Source organism: Nymphaea colorata, chromosome 4 (genome assembly GCF_008831285.2).
Source record: "Nymphaea colorata isolate Beijing-Zhang1983 chromosome 4, ASM883128v2, whole genome shotgun sequence".
NCBI lineage: Eukaryota > Viridiplantae > Streptophyta > Magnoliopsida > Nymphaeales > Nymphaeaceae > Nymphaea > Nymphaea colorata.
The window spans coordinates 6,925,469-6,936,375 of record NC_045141.1 but is presented as its reverse complement, the minus strand read 5'-3'; positions in this window follow the sequence as shown (position 1 = coordinate 6,936,375).

Sequence of the window (10,907 nt, the reverse complement as noted above, 5' to 3'; positions counted from 1 at the left end):
TGTCATTGTCACATTAAATTTTAATGAGTAGGTATCGCATACTATTAGTAAGCTCCTTGTTATCGTAAAACCATCAGATACAGTTTCGTTGTTGCATTTTGTCATTGTCGCATTTCATTTTTTTGAATGGGTATCCCGTCTGAATATTGCAGTTGATGTTGTCACAATTTGTTTCGTAAGAGTACTTATTGGCTTTTAGTAGGTACCTTTTTTATCGTAAAAGAAGTGCCTACCATTGTCGCTGTTATATTACATTTTTTCGAGTGGGTATCACATTACCTTAGTAAATGCCTTGTTATTGTAAAACCACCGGATACAGTTTCATTGTCCCATTTTGTTGTTGTTGCATTCAATTTTTTCAAGTGAGTATTGTATTGTTATAAGCACAATTCTAGTTGAGTGTCTCATATAACAAATATTGCCGTTGGCGTTATCACAATTTGTTTCGTCGGAGTGTTTATCGTCTTTTAGTTGTTGCCATTTTATCGTAAAAGAAGTGCTTACCATTATCATTGTCACATTACATTTTTCCGAGTGGATACCGCATTCTCTTAGTAAGCATTTTGGATCATAAAATCACTGGATACAGTTTTCGTTGCTGCATTTTATCATCATCACATTTAATTTTTTCGAGTGGGTGTCATGTCATTATAAGTATGATTCAAGTTTATAATGAATATTGCAGTTGGCGTTATCGCAATTTGTTTAGTCGATGTGCTTATCGCCATTTAGTAGACACCTTTTTATCGTAAAAGAAGGGCTTACCATTGTCATTATCGCATTACATATTTTCGAGTGGGTATCACATCCTCTTTGTAAGCGCCTTATTATCGTAAAACCACTAGATATAGTTTCATTGTTCCATTTTTTTGTTGCCGCATTTAATTTTTTTGAGTGGTTATTGCTTCATTACATGATTTTAGTTAAGTGTATTGTATAATGAATAATGCAGTTGGTGATATCACAATTTTTTTCGTCGGAGTGCTTATCGCCTTTCAATAAGCCCCATTTTATCGTAAAAGAAGTGCCTACCATTGTCATTGTCACATTACATTTTTTCGAGTGGGTATCACATTCTCTTAGTAAGTGCCTTGTTATTATAAAATCACTAGATACAGTTTCATTGTCGCATTTAATTTTTTTTAGTGGGTATTGCATCGTTATACGCACGATTTTAGTTGAGTGTATCGTGTAACAAATATTACAATTAACATTATTGCAATTTGTTTTGTCATAGTGCATATCGCCTTTTCGTAGATGCTTTTTTAACGTAAAAGAAGTGCCTACCATACTCGTTGTCGCATTACATTTTTTCGAGTGGGTTTCATATTCTCTTAGTAATCGTCTTATTATCATAAAACCATTAGATACAGTTTCGTTGTCGTACTTAATTTTTTCGAGTAGATATCGCATCGTTATAAGCGTGATTTTAGTTGAGTGTATGGTATAACGAATATTGCAATTGGCATTATCGCAATTTGTTTTTTCTGAATGCTTATCGCCTTTTAGTAGGTGCCTTTTTATCGTAAAAGAAGTGCCTACAATTGTCGTTGTTGCATTGCATTTTTTCGAGTGGATATGTTATTCCCTTAGTGCCTTGTTGTCATAAAACTACTTGATATAGTGTCGTTGCCGCAAACAACTACTTGATACAATGTTATTGTCGCATTTTGTCGTTGTTGCGTTTAATTTTTTTAAGTGGGTATCACATCCTTATAAACACGATTTTATTTGAGTGACTCGTATAACGAATCCTGCAAATGCATTATCACAATTTGTTTCATCCGAGTGCTTATCGCCTTTTAGTAGGTGCCTTCCTATTGTAAAAGAATTTCATACAGTGTTGTTGTTTCATTTAATTTGTCTGAGTAGCTATCTTGTTTTTTTGGACATGATTTTATTTGAGTGTATCGTAAAACTAATCATGCAGTTGTGTTATTGCACGAATTTGTCTCATACAAATAGGTTCGTTGTTATTGTAAATTTCTTATGTGTATTTGATGATGAAAACACCACAATTGTAGCCATTGTTTTGGTGGGGAGCTTCCTTCCTATGAAAAAAATGCCACCGAATCGTGTTGATTCTGCACTAACTCTTTAAGGATTCTTTCATGAACCACAAATCATGCAGTATTGGATCATACATTTGCATTGAATTGTAGTATAAATAAGCTTTGTTCTGCATGTTGAAAACGTATAATACCCAATTATGGCACTTTTCCCACAAGGTTGGAAGTAGAACCACTTCAAACGAGTTCAGCAATAGGTCAGAAAGCATAAGCATGCATGAAACCACAACCGAAGGGCTGTCGATGGATTGCACTCTTTACATCAAGATAGAAGAACATAAAGAATGTCATAGGTCAAAGAAGCTATAAATCTATTTAAAAAAGTAAACTATTATGACAACAAGATTGAGAATGCAGCGCTTTTCATTCACAAGTCTTTGTTGCATTAACTCCATTGCATCTTGCAAAAATTGTGAGGAAAAGACAAACTATATAAATGATCCACCTACCATATTCCCTAACAGTTGCGTTAATGAGATAATACCTACGATATTGCTAATCCATTTCTTTGGGCTGAGTTCATGAACAATCCTATCTATATCATCATTGAACAAATTACGTTTCCCCTTCTTCATTATCATCACCTTTTGAAATGAGATATTACATGCTGCCTCTCTTGTATTTATGAATGTAGTCCAAATTGTTCAAGTCGCCACATTTAGTGCACCTGCATGTGACAATACATTTGCATGTTTTGTACTGCTGAATGAACACACGATAGTGCATAAAAATATTGCTTGGATGTTGTGTGTTGTGTGTCATTGACCACGTTCATTTAGTGCAGCTGCAACAATTGATGACTTCATTAAATTCAGCCAAATTGGTATCAGAAACAACATCTGATGGTACATATCATGTGTTGTTCTTACTCAGCTGATTGCATGTGAGATAAGCAATCATATAACGAATCCTTTGTTTACTTATTGCCTTTCGGCGGACGAGTTGTTATCTCATTTTTTCATATCCGTTTAGGCATTTATGCATATAGTCCCAATTGTTCCCGCCATGCCACATTTAATGCACCCGCATGCAATAGTAAAAATCACAATGCTACATTTACATGTTTTTTGTTGCTAATGAACACATGATAGTGCACAAGAATGTTGCTTGGACGTTGTGTGTTATGTTTTATCGATTGCATTCATTTAATGCAGCCAAATGGGTGTCAAAAACAATAGGCGATAGTACATATCGCATGTTGTTCCCTCTCAGATAATAAACTGGTATAGCCGAATGCGTTATTTTATGCTTCTACAAAAATAGATTTTCATTTTTGAAGTTGTAGTGTGACTATCATATGGATGAGCAGTACTATCAAACAATTGTGTACATATCGATATACACGTCAGTTAAGTTGTCATTTATCTAAGATCTAATGTGAACAAATGATTTTCAATGATCAAAATGTGACATAAGCACCATTATCATTGATTAGTAGTGCACATATGGAAACCATATATGTATATATATCTTTGAGAATTACTATCGATGCTCAAACGTGAACATAAGCTTAATATCAATTGGGTTGTCATTTAACAAAGATCTAATTTGAACATATGATTCACAATGATCCAAATGTGACATAAGCATTGTTATCATTGATCAATTGTGCACATATGAAAACCATATGTGTATATATTGTGCACATATCCATACAATGCTCTAATGTAAACATAAGCTTAGTATGGATATACATGTCAATTAGGTTGTCATTTAGCTATATCTAATTTGAACATATGATTTGCAATGATCGCAATTTCTCATAAGCACTGTTATCATTGATCGATTGTGCACATATGAAAACCATATGTGTGTATATATGTTTGTGCAGTATTATTGATGCTCACACGTGGAGATAAGCTTGGTATGGATATACACATTAATTAGTTTTCAAGTATCTATATCTAATTTGAACATATGATTTGCAATGATCAAAATTTGATATGGGCACCATTGTCATTGATCGATTGTGCATATATAGAAACCATATGTTTATATATGTATATTTGAGCAGTACTACCGATGTTCAAACGTGAACATAAGCTTGGTATGGTCATACACATCAATTAGTTGTCATTTATCTATATCTAATTTGAATATATGATTTGTAATGATCAAAATGTGACATAAACATCACTATTATTGATCGATTGTGCACATATGAAAACCATACGTGTATATATATCTTTCAAGCAGTACTCTGATGCTCAAACATGACCATAAGCTTGGTATGGACATACATGTCAATTAGATATCATTCTTACATATATGTATATGACAATTATATGTTTACTTCATGGATGAGATAATATTGTTGTTACACACATATATATATATGACAATCATATGCATATATCATAAATGAGATAATCCGTTTTGTGCAGTATTAGCGCTGCTCAAGCATTGAACATAAGTGTTAGTACTGTTGTTATAGGAGAACATGACAATTTACATAACTTTTGAAAATAAATCAACATCATTAACCCAAAACAGATGTTGGCTCATCGGCGGGAGTGATATTTTCATGTGTTTTCCCATAACAAAAGAGGTGGTTTAGAATAGATTAGTGCAAATTGAGGTAGAAATGAAGAGAGACTCCATGCAGAGAGATAAACAAACCATCAACACCATAAGTTTGCCTAGCATTGCAACAACAAGGACGTGTTCAACCAGAAAAGCAGCCGGCGATGCTAGCAAGCCTGCCGATGATGCCACCAAACCTGTGGGCGAATCCAAAAGATGTTCGACCAGAAAAGAGCCAGTGAGTCTAGCAAAGCAGCCCACAAGTCCAGCAACCAGCTGGTGAGTCCAAGACACGTTTGAGAGAACTTAGGGATGATCTACTCTCTATTTACATTGAAGTCTTCCTCCCTTGCAAGCAAGTAATGAATATTAGTCTCAATTATTTTGTTGACTTTGTAGAGCGTACACATCAGAGTCTAGGACTTGGTAGGTATCCTATAAGATAGGATCTCATGGTACATATCCTTCATCTTATTCCATTAAGTAACATTCACATTGTGATTAGTATTGATCAAACTGACGAATGTTTAACAACAAGTGTTGTTTTCACTAATGGATGATATTGCGGCTATGATTACAGATGTCATAGAAAATGTTTCGAAAATTAAGAACCAATCCATCACTGATGTTGAAATGGTTGTTCCTCTTTCTATAGATTCCTAAATCTATTGCTCTTAGTTACTCTAATCTAGCTGTTGTCTAACGTCCATCTATTTTAGGTTTAATTTCCTTTTGTGTGGGTGGAGAAGGCACATTGGGTGTTGTATGTCACAATGCTAAAAAACAAGTACAGATATATGACTCATGCATAAGCTATGATGACTACCAAATTGCAGAAGGCCTCTAGACTGGTGTGCAGTTTAACCTCTTTAGACTATTAGGATAACTCCTTTTTATTTCCTTAATAAGTTTTGGTTATTTTGCAGAAATATTGTCTCCAACATGTCTTCGGCATCCAAAACGTTGGATGAATACAAACTTTTACCAGGAAAAATGTCTACAGCAAAGAAACAACTATGACTACGGTGTGTTCATGATGAAATTTATGTAGGAGATAACGTTAGGAAAGAAATCTACCTTACCCAAGCTAATGTTACCAATAGTAATAGAATATCTATTGGAAATTGGCTTCAAGTAAGTAAATGTTCTGAAATTTGAATAATATCATCTTTGTAACCATTTCTATTAATTCTTGCATCATTGTAACCTTTTCTTTTAATTAATGCAATTGTAAACGCAACAATCATATAAGTGTGCTTATCGCATTTGTCTTCGTTTGCTTATCATCTTTAGGCAGATGCATTGTTATCTCATTCTCTCGCAATTGTTCCAGGCTTCCTGTCATTATCACATTCTATCATTATTATACACTCGTTGTGTCATTGTATCGTTACGTTAATTTATTGCATATTTAGTGTCCATATTTATCATGAATTCCATTGTTATCTAATTCACACAGCCCTTCCTATAGTATGTGTGTGAGATAAGCAATCGTATAATAAATCCTGTAGTTGCATTATCACATTATTTTGTTGCCATCGCATTAAATCGTCTCATCGATAACTTATCATCTTCCATTGTTATCTTATTTGTGTTGTGTATTGATATGTATTGTTGCAATCCATACAGTGTCAAAGTATTTTACGAGTATAATCCAAATTGTTCCCACCATGCCACATTTAATGCACCCACATATCACAATACATTTCATGGTGTTACGTTTCCATTTTTTGTGCTGTCGCAATAGAGTAGAGGGAGGAATGTTGCTCAGACGTTGTGTGGTGTGCGTTATAAACTACATTCATTTAATGTAGCTACAATAATTGATGGCTTCACTAAATGCAGCCAAATGTGTGTCATAAAGAGCGGCCGATAGTACATATCGCATGTGGTTCCCTCATATAATAAACTGGTATGGCAGACTCGTTGTTATCTCATTGTCTCTATTTACTTATTGTCTTCTTGGCATATATGTTGTTATCTCATTCTCTCATATCCATTCAGGCCCTTCTTGTCGTTATTGTGTTCTCTCGTTAATGTAGACTCGTCATTATCTCATTGTTTCGTTCCATTAATTTATTTGCACAACCCTTTATGTTGTGATTGTATTAGTCTGTCTCCATTCTTTTATCATAGTCTTGGCAAATGCGTCGTTGTCTCATTCTCTCGTGTCTGTTCAGGCCCTTTCTGTCGTTATCACGTTCTCACGTTAATGTAAACTTGTTGTTATCTCATTGTTTCATTATGTTAATTTATACGCATATTCCTTTATGTTGTGATCACATTATTTCGTCTCCGTTCTCTTATCATCTTCTTGGCAGACGCGTTGTTATCTTATTTTCTCGTATCCGTTCAGGCCCTTCCTGCTATTATCATGATCTCTCTTTAATGTAGACTCGTTGTTAGCTCATTGTTTTGTCACATTAATTTATTTGCATGGCCCTTTATGTCGTGATCGCATTAATTCATCTCTGCTCTATTTTTGTCTTCTTGGCAGATGTATTGTTATCTCACTCTCATGTATCTATTTAGGCCCTTCTTGTCATTATCGGATACTCTCATATCCATTCTTGCACCAGGTTTGTGTGTAGTTATCACATTATTGCGTCTCCATCTTAAAGGTTGTTACAAAATTATTTATTGTATCATACATTGAGAGAATTGGGTACTATTGGGATTGATAAACTAAATCCCTGCAGCACGGTAACAATTACACAAAATCGATTATCAGAATGTGCTTAAAGTTTAAACATACATAATATGTATAATACAAGAAACTTATCAAGAATTTCATAAAATCACCGTGATCATATACATCTTGCATACATGTGGATGGCATGCAGGTCTCAACTGCACTGTTTGTGTATGAAACATAATCAACTTGTTGAGGACGATTTTCTTGCTTGATTTTCCTAGACTTGCCTCTTTTCTCCAGGGCACTTTTTGTCCTATGCAAACTCCTATCTGGCTTCCTTTTGAAAGCAGTGACCGATAGACTGGTGTCATTGTGTTTTTCAATCTTCACCATGACATTATCGAACACCATATTAGTAGAGCCATGCTTTTCTTCCTCTTCAAGGAGTTTTGGGTGATAGGACCTGTTACTTCTGGTTGGCTTTTCATTGCCACGTTGTTGTCACAGTATAGATTTGAAACGTTCTCTACAACTACATTCACCAACTACATCATGTGTTCATAAGCTTGGTCGTTTTTTGCTGCTAGGTTTGTAACATACATCAGTGTCCTGCACAGATGCTAATAGCAAGAAAAGCTGTGGGATAGTTGACATCATAGGAAGGAATTTCAAGAGAAATCTTCATTAAGTCCATTTTTACATTTTTGGTCCATCTACCTAGGATGTATCTCTCTGGCAGTTCCCGAATCTCAATCGAGAGTAGGGCATGACAACACAAAATACCTTTAAATTCAAATTCCTTACAAGAATATTTGACATCACCTGTTTCGATGATGTAGCTCATGAACCATCATTGATCTTAGTCGAATCCATCTCCCTTTTTATTACATGATATACACAGCAGCTTCTTTGTTGTTAATGTAATTCTATGTCACAGTTAGTCGCTTGAATTGCCTCCTCCTTAAATCATTCAAATGCAATTGGTGTGTACACAACTTCAGTTCGCTCAAAGATATTCATACCGAGACTTTGAGGGTGACAAACAAATGCTTTGACATTGTTTTCAAGCTCATAGTCACTAAGATCATCCAAAAATCTGTCATGTTCCATGAAATGACATATTTATAAGTAAAAGTATAATCCCCTTTTCAGCGCAGCATGCATGCTTTCTCCTCTTTGTGTGCTTATCATGTCAGCACAAAAGTTTTGTCTTCTATATGCCAATGCCCACTTTTCTTTGTATAGGTTATATGTTTCAATCATTTATGTCCACATACATTCAACCGTCTCACCATCTTCGCACTTAATGGCACAATTTGCAAAACTCTCCTTAAAGCCAGTTTTCTGATTCATTACATGCCCTATGTTCTTCGCTGCATTTTGGATATATGTCACAAACACAAACGATAATGCGCTTCTGGCCATACAAAGAACATTGCAGCTGCTATTGCATTGTCACCATTAGTCAGTACAACTTTGGGGTGCTTCCCGTTTATGGCCTCGGAACCTTGAACAACCACTCAAATGTCTCAGTAGTCTGATCAAAGTATAATGGGCCGCCAAAATGCAACTTTTGGAATGATGGTTCACCCCCACAAAGTGAGCAAAGGGCCACCTATGGGTATTGACCTCCATGGTTGTGTCAAAAATAAGCACATCGCCTAAGCTAGACCTCAAATTTGTCGAGAAGATATTTATAGCATAACCATCCTTGTCCATCTGAATGGCGTTGTAGAAACTTGTGTCTTTGCTTAATCTTTTCTGAATGGATTCGATCAATGTCATAATTTCTCCTCCTTTCATTGATTCTATCCTTTTTATACTCAAGTGATTTTTATGATCCATGTCTGTGAATAGGACATTCTCATGACCACTTTCTACTTAACAAACCAGTAATATGCCTTCCTTGGCAGTATACCTACACCATCAGCCAGCTTGCTTATTTCAACATGCGACAATGACAATTTGTGATGCGACAACATGTGGCTCATGCGATAAAGTATCAATGGATGTTTGTGTTGATCGCCACTACACGAATACAATATTTTTCATTTGGACACCTTCCTAGCTCCAAATTGACAGAACAACCGCACCATGTATCAATTTTGTGCTTGGTTAAATATGTTACTTATCTCTTCCATCTTTGTTAATCCTGCCCCAGAGTTCATTTATTTTGATGATTTGGATGGTGTCACTTGTCACGTGGTTCTCCCTTCCAATGCCCCCATTCATTGTGTTGAGGGGCCATCAAGTGCTTCAAAAGAGGATGCAAAAAGAGCCGCTTCTCTTCTAGCATGCAAGAGTTAGGTTCCCTGATGGACCATCTTTTGCCAACGTAAAAGAATGAGATTGAAATATTTTCAGAAAATCCACATGATAAGCTTGTGAATTCTAAGGGTACAGGTTCTTTTTATGTCCATTAAGCTCTTTCTCTTGTTACTTTAGTTGGTTCTTTTGAATGACCTTGATGCTACATGTAGATGACTTTTCCAGAGCAGGGCTTCGTGAAACAGTATTACCTGCTGCACTTCAAATGGACTGGAGCATATAACCTTCACACAACCATGCACTATGTGTTTCTCTCCATCCTACCCTTCCTTACATTGAACCCATAGCTAAAAGCATAAGAATTGTAGAAACTGTATGTTGCGTCTGTACAGCAGGAGCACGCTCTTCAAGATCCTCCATCTCAAACTCCATTCCTATAGTAGGAAGATCCAATCCTACAACAAGACCACATTCTTCAGTTTCCTCCGTCTTGAACTCCATTCCTACAGAAAGAGCACGTTCTTCAGGATACATCATTTCATCATCTGATGATGTAGATATTTCATACACTACGCCATCTATAATATATACACTCGATAGATAACGTTTTAACATTATCTCATGAATTATTTGTTTCATGCATAAATACCTTCCATCAAATAACATTCAACATTATCTCCCCATAAAGTCCATCGATCGGACCTTATCTTAAACCATTTAGTGGTAGGCTCATTGTTATCTCTGTATATGTTACCATTCCTAGCCTTCGTGGTAGACTCACTGTTATCTCATTACTTCGTAAGCACCTTTCGTTACGTGCTTGCATTATCTCGTTTCTGTTTACCCATGTGTCTTCTCCTATTCCATTGATCAACAACTAGAGGAATGGTTACAAAGTATAATGAAATAAATTGGATTGCATCAAGTTATCCATAGAAGTCATTATCTCACGCATTTATTATGCCATGATTTTGATTTTTTTATCTCAAGCAAACTATCTCAAGCCTGTTACATCGTAACATTATCTACCACATGAACTGGGATGCACTCATTATTTCGTCGGTAACATTATTTACGACCTAAACAAAGATGCACTTGTTACTTGTTGTGTCGACATTTTCTTCCTTTTTAAGCTATGCCATCACCTTCGCCTTTAGTTCGTCATAAATTGCTTTTTCGATTTCTTCGAATGTCCAATGGTCGAAAAAAACCCTGTAGAAGCCATTACATTGCCTTTCTCATTTAATGTCTGAGAACAAAAAACCATAGTGAAATCATTGTGAACTCACCGTCCTTTTCTTTTGTTGTTATTCCTGTCATTTCTGCTTCAAGGCCAAGGCTTTTTGCTGGCAACCTCCTCTCTCATTCCTTCCTTCACCAGGAACCTCTCTCTCCTGTTTTCTTCTTCCTGA